General features: G+C 37.6%; 1 protein-coding gene across 2 annotated transcripts in view; it reads right to left on the bottom strand.

The window, feature by feature from the left end:
* Positions 1 to 9,447, bottom strand: part of LOC134680286 (protein shifted) — a 40,200-nt gene extending 30,753 nt beyond the window's left edge. The window contains exon 1 of one of the 2 annotated variants that reach the window (XM_063539390.1): positions 9,051 to 9,447. The gene's annotated coding sequence lies outside the window, so the exon portion shown is untranslated. The remainder of the gene's footprint in view (positions 1 to 9,050) is intronic. The other variant, XM_063539389.1, reaches the window with a different exon arrangement.
* Positions 9,448 to 12,623: the final 3,176 nt, after the last annotated feature.

Here is a 12,623-nt window from a genome sequence, read left to right on the forward strand (position 1 = left end):
GGACTAATCGTCTTTGTTACTCCTCCCAGCTCCGCCGTAATGGATCTGCCTTTTAGCATTTTCCCTATCCATTGCGCTATTGCCGGTCAGATGCCCTCACTCTTCAGACTTTCCTCCACGGCCTCGAAGGTTGCTGTGTCAAAAGCCCCCTCAACGCTCAGTCTGTCTTCTTGGGAATGGAAGCAAAAAGCAAATGACTGTTTCCAAACTGTTCTGACAACCCTACTGTGGCCAGAATATGATTGAAACTGACATATATACTTACAGTTTACTTCTTATTCATTGAGAACAGCGACCATGGAGTCCTTGGAGTGGTTGGCACTAATTAAATACGAGTATGCTTCTATACAAACGCGAGGCTCTGTGATAATTTTTTCCTAGGTCCCTTTTTTCACTGAACGACACATAAATAATAATATATGTACGCTTTTCTATCTTTATAATAGGATCTACAACAATAAACAATACATTTAATCGGTCTCCAGAGTGTGTACTTCGGATGTTGTCTATAACGATGCCGATGTCGGTAAAAAGATATTCACCGGCGCGAGACGGTATAAGTTTTTTTATGCAATTTTCTTTTAATAAAGGTAAATAAAAGTTATGTTTTTAAAATCTGCATTAAATAGGCTTTATTGTCATATTTTTTTGTATGTAGAAAAACCAGGCAGTTTAATTTTGACACCAAATAAAACATAAAAATTACACTTGAAAAATTAGATTATTGTAATTTTTTTTAATTTTGTTCGACAAATTGCAATTTTTTAATAACAGAAATGAATTCTACGTTATTGATTTATCCGAAATTGATACCAAATATGACCTATTAGCTAAACGGGGCCTGTTAGATTTTTTAGAATGATGCCGGGCGGAGCGGTTCTTTGACCCCCCCTCCCTGGCCCCAGAGGGGGGGGTCCTTCGGGCTACCGATCTAAATCGGCTTATTTTGATATAAGGAACTGCTGTGCCAAGTTTCATGCTTTAATCAAACAAAAAAAGGTTGTTGCACTTAACATCCTCACTATTTAGACGGCGCGCGAACTTGTAGGTATGCGATTTAAGTTACATTGCAGACTGTTGAGGTTACATCCATTCAGCCAACCAATCAAACACCGCTGTGTAATAATATGAAACTCGCATACGAGTTCTCGCACCGTCTAAATGAGCCTTAATTCAAACAAACTGCAAACTACTACGACATTATCACGTACTAGCTGTTGCCCACGACTTCGTCCGCGTGGAATCTTATCTTCAACATTTTACATCTTTAGTACTAGTACCTATAATTTTCATATCCAAGCAATGTTGAAATTAAGTACTTTTATTTTTTAGCAAGTTGTATGAAGTTTTAAGTCAAGTGGATTTTGATGTTGGTTGCTGAAATTACTTTTTTTGTATTCTCATAATAGGTACATATGCCCTTATACAAAGATTCAAATTCGGCACTCACAAAATATCTGATCTCCATGCAAACTTTCAACCCCTTTCTCACCACCTTGGGGGATGATTTTCAAAAATGCTTGAATTAGTTTTCATGTTTTTTATTTTTATACCTTTTTCTTGCAAAAGTTCAAGTTCCTAGCTTAAAATTAAATTTATACCCCAAGACGAACTTTCATCCCCTTTTTAACCCCCTTAGGGCTTGAATTTCCAAAAACGTTGCAATTACTTTTTTTGTAATCGGCTAATATGTCTTTCTAAGAAGTTTCAAAGCATTTGTAATGGATTCAAATTTTGAACCCCATTTTAACCCTTCTAGGGGATGAATTTTACAAATCGCTGAAATCACTTTTATTGTCATCTAATAATATCCCCAAATACAAAGATTCAAATCCCGCGCTCGAAAAAATGTATGATATCCATACAAACTTTCAACCCCGTTTTCACCACCATAGGGGATGAATTTTCAAAAACGCTGATATTGTTTTCTTGCATTTTAATTTAAAACGTTTTTACAAAGTCTCAAGTTCCTTGCTTAAAATAAAATTTGCACCCGCAGACGAACTTTCATCCCCTTTTTAGCCCCCTCAGGGGTTGAAATTCCAAAAACGTTGCAATTACTTTTTTTTGTAATCGGCTATTATGCCTTTCTAAGAAGTTTGAAAACCATTTGTAATGGATTCAAACTTTCAACCCCTTTTTAACCATGTTAGGGGATGAAATTTACAAAACGCTGAAATTACTTTTCCTGTCTTCTAATAATATCCCTAAATACAAAGATTCAAGTCCCACACTCGAAAAAATGTTTGATATCCATACAAACTTTCAACCCCTTTTTCACCACCTTAGGGGATGAATTTTCAAAAACGCTGAAATTAGTTTTCTTGTATTTTAATAATGTATCTTTTAACGAAGTTCCAAATTCCTAGCTCAAAAGAAAACTTTAACCCCATACAAACTTTCATCCCCTTTTTTACCCTGTTAGGGGATGAATTTTACAAAACGCTGAAATTACTTTTATTTTCTTCTAATAATATCCCCAAATACAAAAATTCAAGTTCCGCGCTCGAAAATTTTTTTGATATCCATACAAACTTTCAACCCCTTTTTCACCACCTTGGGGGATGAATTTTCTAAAACGCTGAAATTAGTTTTCTTGTTTTTGAATTTGATCCGTTTTTACAAAGTTTCAAGTTCCTAGCTTAAAATAAAATTTGCACCCGAAGACGAACTTTCATCCCCTTTTTAACCCCCTTAGGGGTTGAATTTCCAAAAACGTTGCTATCACTTTTTTTTTTATCGGCTATTATGCCTTTCTACGAAGTTTCAAAGCATTTGTAATGGATTAAAATTTTCAACCCCTTTTTAACCCTGTTAGGGGATGAATTTTACAAAACGCTGAAATTACTTTTCCTGTCTTCTAATAATATCTCTAAATACAAAGATTCAAGTCCACCACTCAGAAATTTTTTTGATATCCATACAAACTTTCAACCCCTTTTTCACCACCTCAAGGGATGAATTTTCAAAAACGCTGAAATTAGTTTTCTTGTATTTTAATAATATATATTTTTACGAAGTTTCAAATTCCTAGCTTAAAAGAAAACTTTAACCCCATACTAACTTTCATCCCCTTTTTAACCCCCTTAATTTCTCAAAATCGCTTCTTATCTCTTGTACACTTTATAAATGCAATCTGGTGTGCAAATTTCAACTTTCTGGCTTTTGTAGTTTCGGCTCTGCGTTGATGAATCAGTCAGTCAGTCAGGACACTTGCATTTATATATATATATATATATATATATATATATATATATATATATATATAGATAGATTAATACGACACGGGCATTATTTACAATGGGTGCACTTAATTCCTTCCTAAGCCTAGCCTGTCAAAATTAGATTACGCCCACAAATAACAATTCCGATAGTAAACAATACGAGGCGTAACGGCCGTATAATTTGTCTGTCAACTGTACAAAACTCGGACGCACAAAAAATGGAGGAAAAAAGGTTAAAAAGGTAAAATTATCACGTTTAATATAATTGATTGGGGCCGTTTGGGACGTGCTGCTTACAGGGCAGCGTGGGAACCGTCGGGGAGCGGGCCCGGCGAGCGTGGCTCGCTAAGTACGGTCGGGTTCTGGTTCTGTACATATTGTATAACGTTAAAATGACGGATGACCGCGTTCGGATGAAAGAAACGGCCTGTCGTCCGTTGGCCTGTTGGGTGGATGATATTCGGAAAATAGCGGGGTACTTTTGGATGAGACTAGAGGACCGGGATAAGTGGCGTACACGAAGAGAGGCGCTCAGCAGTGGGCGACTGAAGGCTAGAATGATGAAGGTTAAAACGGTAAAACTAAATAGATATATAGAATACTCTTTATTGGCACTGTGGCACAAATCAGTAAAAAGATACAAAAGAAAAGAAAAATTTATTAAATGTAGAGGCAGACAACAGGTGGTCTTATCGCTATGCAATCCCTTAATGCAGCAGTAGGTACTTGTTTGCTAATGGATTCCAATAAAATTGCTGAGCATCTATAATCATAGTTGAAAAACCCGATGTTTTGATTAACAACCTGCTGTCTCTATGTAAATGTGGTTTGCGGTCACAATCCTAAAGTCAAAGCACTTGGCCCAAAACCTCAAAGGTTCAAAACAAAAAGCGGTACCCAAAAAACGGACAACTTCATTAAATATCCCTGTCAGAACGTAATGTCTACTAGTTTTTTTCTCGCTCCCGCTGTCAAATTATACTTACAAAAGGTGTTAACAAAAAAGGAGACTTACCAATACTCACCCCCGACTGCAGTGAGAAAAAAGAAGCAAGCGTTTATAAGCTCTATAGGTAGTAGTGACGTTCTTCCCTTGAGACGAAGACTGTGGTTACGTTAGTTACGTTAACATTGGGCCAAGTGAAAACGGCCCTTGTCCCCGTTGATTTAAAATAGACGGTCACCATAAACTTTACGATTTCAATAGTTGTAAACGACGGGACGGGCCGGCAACCGTCTATAATCTATAATTATTTTCTTGGACATGGTGAATTCATCTATCATTGGAAACAAGTTTTAACTATGTTTATTTAGTTTCCCGTAAGTTTTGTTTTGACTGGGACGATATTTTATCCCATCATTCGACGCGATAGGTATAATATTGTATCGCTTGCGGCCCGCGAGCCTCTCTGGTTATTTTGTATGTAATATTGACAAACGACAATGTCTGCTAAAGTCACAAATATTACCTAAGTTCGGCCCGCGTTAACTTCGTTAACTATTATGTGGCCCTTGGCTGCTAAAAGGTTGCCGACCGCTGCCCTATAGGATCAAAGTAATGTATTAGTAGGTACAGGTACAGGTACATATTTTTGGCACTTTCTCCGTCTCTATAGGTATTAATACCTTGACTGTATCACACTGTACCTACAATACTTACATGACTTCAGTTGATATGATTAATGCGCAATGTTTTGGTTTTATGATAAACCGTGTATACATGACACTGGCATGGTCCCGTTAATTGGGGGTTATCGGGACATCCGTATGAAATTAATATAATAATGATTGCTTATTTTATTACAACAACACTACAAGTGTTTATCTATCATTAAGTAATGTAGCGCACTGTACACGTGTTTTGGTAGGAGGTACAAAAATACAATTCTTGTTTATTTCGGGGATCTCGGAAACGGCCCTAACGATTTCGATGAAATTTGCTATATGGGGGTTTTCGGGGGCGATAAATCGATGTAGCTAGGTCTTACGAGTATCTCTGGGAAAACGGGAAATTTTGAGTGTTAATACGTTTTCCGTCGATCCACGATTTCCGTCCAGAAAGACCTATGTGGCATGCAAGCGGCTGAATGGCGTCAGATCGCACAGGAAAGGAACGAATGGCGCAATCTAGTGTCGGAGGCCAAGATCCACTTCGGGTCGCTGAGCCAGCGAAGTAAGTAGTAGTAGTAGTAGTAATACGTTTTCCGAGCAAAGCTCGGTCTACCAGATATTAGTTACCTATATAATATGTTTATAATTATATAGGTATATTTTTATTATTGTACGTAAACTCAAAGGTGAAATATTCTGATACTTTAAAATAGAGTACTTAAAAGAAGCGAGATACCGTATACCTAATGTTGTTTATATCACGGTAAACCTAATAGATCTTGTACATTCTTATTTATAAACTGAAATAGAAGTTATATACTAAAAAAAGTGAATCCTTCAGTGCCCAGGCCTGGAATCGAACCAATGTCCTCTGCAATAACGGCAGGTGACTCTAAAACCTTCTCGGCTATAAACTTTCAAAATTCAGTGATTAGGTTTTGTTACTGTGGAACTTAGTGTGTGCCTGTGTGGTCCTAGTTAGTGGAAGGAGAGTGGGAGTTACGTCTAACCAACAAGAGGACGGATAGCAGCGGACAAAAGCTAATATTCCAAAAAGGTTTATAGAAATCGAAAAGATCCAATTAAAAATGTTGCCATTTTATGTATCCGCGTAGCAACAGATGCAATTGGCTTAATTGCAAGTGAAATAATGGACCGTGGCGTTCATAAACGGCTTAAACACCGGCTGCATGCAAACCGACGGTTATTTATACACCACTTCACCAATTCGCAGCCGCCAATTTGATGGCGAGACAAATTGAACGCGGGCTCGGTTTTAATTTGCGGGCTTAAATGGGATGGGTGGGTACTTACAGTATTACAGTCGCCATCGGATATATCCTCGGAGTAATTAACAACGGAGACGCCATGTCTAAAATTTTCGGTACAAAATAGTCTGCCGTTTTTTGCGGGGGAGGGGCACATCAAATGTATAGGTACGTCATGTCAGATAAACGTCAGTCCATACATATGGTTGACCATTGGCCGCCTATTTTCGACAGAGGGGAACGCCTGTTAATGGCGGCTCCATTGTTAATTACTCCGAGGATATATCAGATCGGCCAAGGTGCTCACAAATATCTGAACACGTGGGGTGGCCCTACATATCATACTCGTATTATATAGAGCCTGATTTGTGGAAGTACAAATATTGGTAGGCATCTGTTATCTCAAATTTTCTTGTCTATTACTAGAAAAGACAAAACGACCTTGCTTTCTTACACTGGCACTAGCGCGAACATAAATATGAGCAAATAAAAGCCTGATACATTTATTGGCAAATAATGGTTTTACAATTTAGGCGACCAACTGTCTTAGGATGAAGTCTCCCCTACCAGTTTAGGGTCAGACCGAGTCATAGTTGCGTGCGAACTTGCACGTCACGGAACGGTCGGATTCCCGCAACGGGCAAAAATAAACGAGCGGCCGCATCCTGCGATAACGGGCGAATGACCCATTGCGGTTTCGCGAACTAATACCTAAGGGAGCCAGGGATGCAATACCCAACGATACAATAATTATGCTTGATCAAGCAGATCTTGTCAGTAGAAAAAGGCGGCATATTTGAAAAATGTAGGCGCGAAGGCATATTATCTCATAGAAAATTTTAATTTCGCGCCTTTTTCTACTGACAAGATTTGCTTGACCATCTATTATATACCATAGGACAACGTATAAATAACACTTGCACTGCGTGTGCTATTAAAATCGTTTCAGATTTTTCTTGGGCTAACTTTATTCCTCATTTATATGAACTTGGTTGACAGCAGGTCACCAGAGATCCGATACCCAAATTGTTAGGCACATTTTGGCAAATTCAATTATAGTTTGGATTTCATTCAAATTTGTGCTTTTTCTCATACCTGGCCTGCCAGGAGGAGATAAATTTTGCTCTTGCAAATTGAACGAATATGCTCTCTCACTCGATATTCTTGATAAATTATATTATATGGCAGCCCTGCCGACGTCTATATTTAGAGCACATAGCCGTGATAAACGACTGCAAGCACAATACCAAGTTTTACAGGTACCCACAAATAAATATACATATAAGTATTGAAAAAACAATAAGTTTAGTGCTCTTACACCTAGCCGCGCTCGTAAATCTTTCCGAATTTGATGAACGACTGAACAAGTCCACTTTACCGATAAATTGAGCTAGGTAAGTATATAAAATGAAAATGATCGTAGAAAGCACGTCTAACCATTTAGAGCAGATCCGCTTGAGCAACTTGGGGTCTACTTTTACACTAGCTGACACTGACACCTATATTAATTTTTGTGTAACTCTCTCGCCCGTAAGATCCACGACACTAAATTTAGCCTTTTATCGAAGACTGAACCACCATTGGAATCAGTTAATTTGGAAACTGAACGGTCGTATAAAACCAATTAAAGGTGCAGGACGCCTGAGGCAGTTAATTCCAGTGCTGGTAGGCACCGTAAAGCGATGAAACAAAAGGTGGTGCACCTCTGGCGCACTTGTTAAGCTAACCAACCGAGTCGGGAACAGGTACGTGGGGAAAAGGAAAAAAAACCGCTGACGACCGCTGCGCCGGACTAAAGACCGGTATGCGCGCGCGACTGATCGCGCCCTATCGCTTACCGTAACTAATTTGTCGCACAAACGCCTTACACCTTATAGGTACTTAATAACTTATACAAATCCTGTATTGTTAAATTTGCATAATTATTGACTAGTTGAATACAATTTAGTGGAATAACTACTATATTATAATCTCGTTTTTTAACGTTAACTCAGAACAAAATTACGAGAAAAACTAGATTTTCAGTCGGCAAATTATATGTATTAGCGGTATATTTTTGGTTAAAAACCGTATCAGCCATCGAAACCGCGATTCTAAGTAACCCCAGTTTACCGGTACTCGCGCTATGAGTATGAGCTTCACTTAGCGTCGAAAGATGGTCCCTATGCCAAATAATTTTTATTAATATTTATACGGAGTAGCTGTCACGTAAATTGTTTGGAATAGGCATTTTCTGGAAGAATTAACACATTAATTATGATTAATTCATTTAAAAATCTATCTTTTAAGTAATAAAAATACGAGCGACATCGTCACAAAAGTGACTAAGCTCTTTAAATAAACATAAAAGAAGTAATAAAAATACGGTAAAGAAAGAAATCTCATAGGGATATATCATTCGTAAATAAAAGTAAGTAGGTAATACATATCTGTAAAACCAACTTTGTTATGATTACCAAATTTTAATGATCTAAACATATTTTGAATGTAAGGCAAAAACACGAAAATTTACTGATCAAGTTTTTCTCACTAAATTACAATGATTTGTAACAAAATAAACCTGCTCATTATCCTTTTACTGATGTTATCCTCCGCGCCGATCGCCCGCGAATAGCCGGCCTAAGCTAAGCCCATGCAGCGAGTACTTAACATATGATCCCATACTTAGCCCCTATTAATAACGCCTGCTGTTTGCTGCCAGATACCACTGTTTACCTTCACGCCTTAATCGCCCGTCGCCCGACCCGACCCATAACACCTTTTTTACAAAAAAAGTTCTAACAGAATAACAACTCATTTTAAAGACGCTATATTGGAAATCTATATTAGGAACTATCATGTCATTGATAATGATAAGCCACTAGGTTACCGTCTATTGCTAAACTTATGATAAGTAACTTCAATTGATGCGCAAATGATCTAGATCGTTATTTATAATCAGATTTACCTCGTGTAGGATTCTCACAGCATGAGGACAATCGATCCGTGCGACTCCTTTATTGATCCGCTTTCGTTTGATCAGGCCATAAGTACGTGTAAACCGATCGAAGATGCTCGTATCGATCAAACAATTAACTTAAAGTGGGATCAATGATCTTAATTAACGATCAATTTTTGCGAGCGCACAAAACAAAAGCAGCTCCACCGTTCTTTGTCCACGCGATTAAATATTGAAGTCCACACCTCACATAATCACGATTCCACGGCACTTGCGAACACTGGACGAGCCGGGCGCGTGCACAGCCCCCGCCGGTCAGACACAGACTGCAGTATTTTGGGTCTTAACCCGGCGATCATTCCACTTTATTATACGTTATTAAACTCCAGATACGAAGGAATTTAGACTCTCTGCACTGTAATTATAAGTAATAACCAAATGGTGTGGAAGACTCCTTGTACGTTCCTTAAGTTCACGATGTCGCGAGATGCAGAACCCAGCTGTGGACCGGTCATCGTTGGCTAATTATTATTTTATTGTTCGGGTTGGTTAGTTTGGGCGATCCCGTCGCGTAAGCCGGGAGCGACTAGTTTTTGCATGGCTTTGTGTTTCGACTCAATAGGTTATGATGAAGGTATAATCTCTACCTGCTACTGACCATGGGAACGGTGAATAAAGCTACCAAAATTTCTTATGACTGCCTATACTATAACTACCGCTATACCTATATATTTCGTAATCGAATTTGGTCAACCTAATATTGTCTGTACTAATGTTTAGCCCCCTTATTCATAAACGCGCTACAAACCTCAATTAGCTAATAATCGTTTGTCCTTATGACCCGAAAAGTTTTATGAATAAGGGGGTAGGTCTATATTTTTGGTGCAATGCCCGTGACTTCGAGTTCGTCTGCGAGGAAAGTTAATATTGTCAAAAATTACCCTAAGTATGTTTAACCCAGGCATAGTACGATTTATCGACCACAAACGCGCCAATGGAATTTGAACCTTAGCAATCGGATTTAAGGTCCAAATTAGATTTGATTTTCAAGAAATGTGACTCTGACTTGTCTTCAAATGAATCATCAAAGCTGGATATTTTTTGGGAAAACCTTGGAAATTGGAGCGGCCTGGAAAAGTGGTTAACAGGGTTATCTAATCTTGGAATTAATAACATACCAACAAAAAATAAAACGAGTCTCAAAATAAATACCGTTATTTAACGCAATCGAACCATTAACCAAGTCAAAAATAGCCTCTTATCGCAATCGAACCATTAACCAAAAGTCAAAAATAGCCTCATCTGTCTGTCTTTCGTTCAAAGGAGCTCGGTACTAAAAAAAGTTATGTTACGGGGAAAGAGAAAAGAAAAACACTTTATAATTTCTTAAAATTTATTTTCTATGCAACATAAAAAAATATTCATCGTTTCTAAATAAATTATCGTTACTTAATGCACAACTAAACTGTAAATTATTATCGTGAATGCACGAGGTCAGTTTGTCATCAATTGAAATACAAAAAATTCGAATTGTCATGATTTTAGTTCAATTATAGTTATAATAAACGCAACCTAACATCTAAGTCATTAAATCAAACCTTTTATGAAACATGCTCAGCATTACAAATTTCATAAGACGTAAAATTCAGTCCTCTGTGTATACTTACATAAATATTTGAATTGGCGAGTCTTGTGTTGTGATATTTGAGCTGCTTTGCTACTTCGACTGTTTGATAAGTACGAATCTACAAGTGCGTCAACTCCAAGACGATGAGATATGATATGAAATTAAGATGCTATTATGTACGCAAAAGAGGGCTAAATTTTACGTATTTTCGTACGTCATGTATAACACTGTCATAGAACATGCGTGACCTCACCAGTATGGTCATTGGTCAGATTACAATATCATTAGTATTTTATATAGTCTCTTATAACAATATAAGAGAGTAAATAAAATACTAAACTAGTTGCCACGCAAATTAAAGATATCAATTACATATTGTATAACATCGTTTCTAGACAGTGAGGTACACGTGCGTACATACATCGACGGTCACACAACAATTACAATCTACCAGTATTATCCACTCAACGGATTACATATTTTTTTACTGCTAGAAAAAAACTTCAGCGTATTACATTCGATAACATTTCACCCCGGATGCGATTTATAAGTTCAACTGATTTGTTTCGTTACAAATTTAAATCTAGCGTTATACACATGGTCAAATAAACTATCTACATAATAAGAAATTTTCTACATTGAATTCAATTTGACCGTAATAGCTCAATGATACAAAATCCAATCTACATTCTAGGATTAGGTACGTAATTGAGATTTTGATTATAATTGATAAATATGTCGTGAACAGCAAAATGCTGCTGGTAAATAAATGCAAACTTGTGCTCATGTACTTGCATTGATCACGTACACTAGGGCAAGTGTATATTTGAGGAAGATTATATATTGAACACACGGGAACAGGGGAAGGAACTAAAATACACGGCGCTACAGCTCATGATACCATGATACCAGTCATACGACTGTAATGGGTAAAGTGACAAGCCAAGTCTGTGTTAAATCACACTAGTAGCGACGATACAGTGAGTTCGTTCCCCCATATAAAACAATTTTGGATACAAGGCAGTGACAAGATCACCGTAAATTTGGTGGGTTCCTTTAACAATCAACGTCTTCAAATTGTCATTTTGATTAACAAATATTTATTAAGGCAAAGAATTACAATCATCAACAGCGCGGTATAAAAAAGCGACAAAACAGACGCGAATCGAACAAGGCTCTCTTACTATTAATTAATATTAATATATATTAAAATCTTACTAGACAATAGACATGATAAAGACTCCTTAACAAACAACTTAAAGGGGTTATGATAACAGTGCCTTCAAATATAAATATAATGCAATGTTCAAGGTACCAATAGTTACAGTAAGCTCTAAATGAGTACGACCGAGATTGCATTCATGTTACATCGTGCTATACAGGGGTGGTAAATAAATAAATAAAATACGTCAAATAATAATAAGATGTTTTCCATTGCACACGACACAGTCTTAAGTTTTAGAAACGTGACAGATCTTATCTGACGGCCGCCGCATGAAAACATAAATAAAGAGATATCTGAAAATCAACATGGTTTTACCGCGTGGAATGTATTACATAGGACCCGACACCTTTCAGGCGAAGAAGAAACTATAACACAGATTATATAAATTAATAATAAAATAAATATGCAATTACGACGTCGGTCAAATTGTCGTACTCGGCGACATCTCATCCGACATTGTATCGCGCTGCGTGCTCGATAGTATTTGAGTGTAATGCAAATAATAAATATGAGAGTAGAGATGCGACAAGCGAACGCAATGTCTGCCTAACATTAGTTAACACGAGACCTAGCCTTACATCTAACACGATACAATAGAGCGCCGGCCGCGCGGAGCGAAGCCTAGTGCCCAACATGACACAATTGACAGTCAGCCTAACGACTGCACCAGAAAAACTTGACGTTCAAAACCGTGAAATTCAAAATACCTCTCGACTCCTACGAGACCGGA

Source organism: Cydia fagiglandana, chromosome 3, assembly GCF_963556715.1.
Source record: "Cydia fagiglandana chromosome 3, ilCydFagi1.1, whole genome shotgun sequence".
Taxonomy (NCBI): domain Eukaryota; kingdom Metazoa; phylum Arthropoda; class Insecta; order Lepidoptera; family Tortricidae; genus Cydia; species Cydia fagiglandana.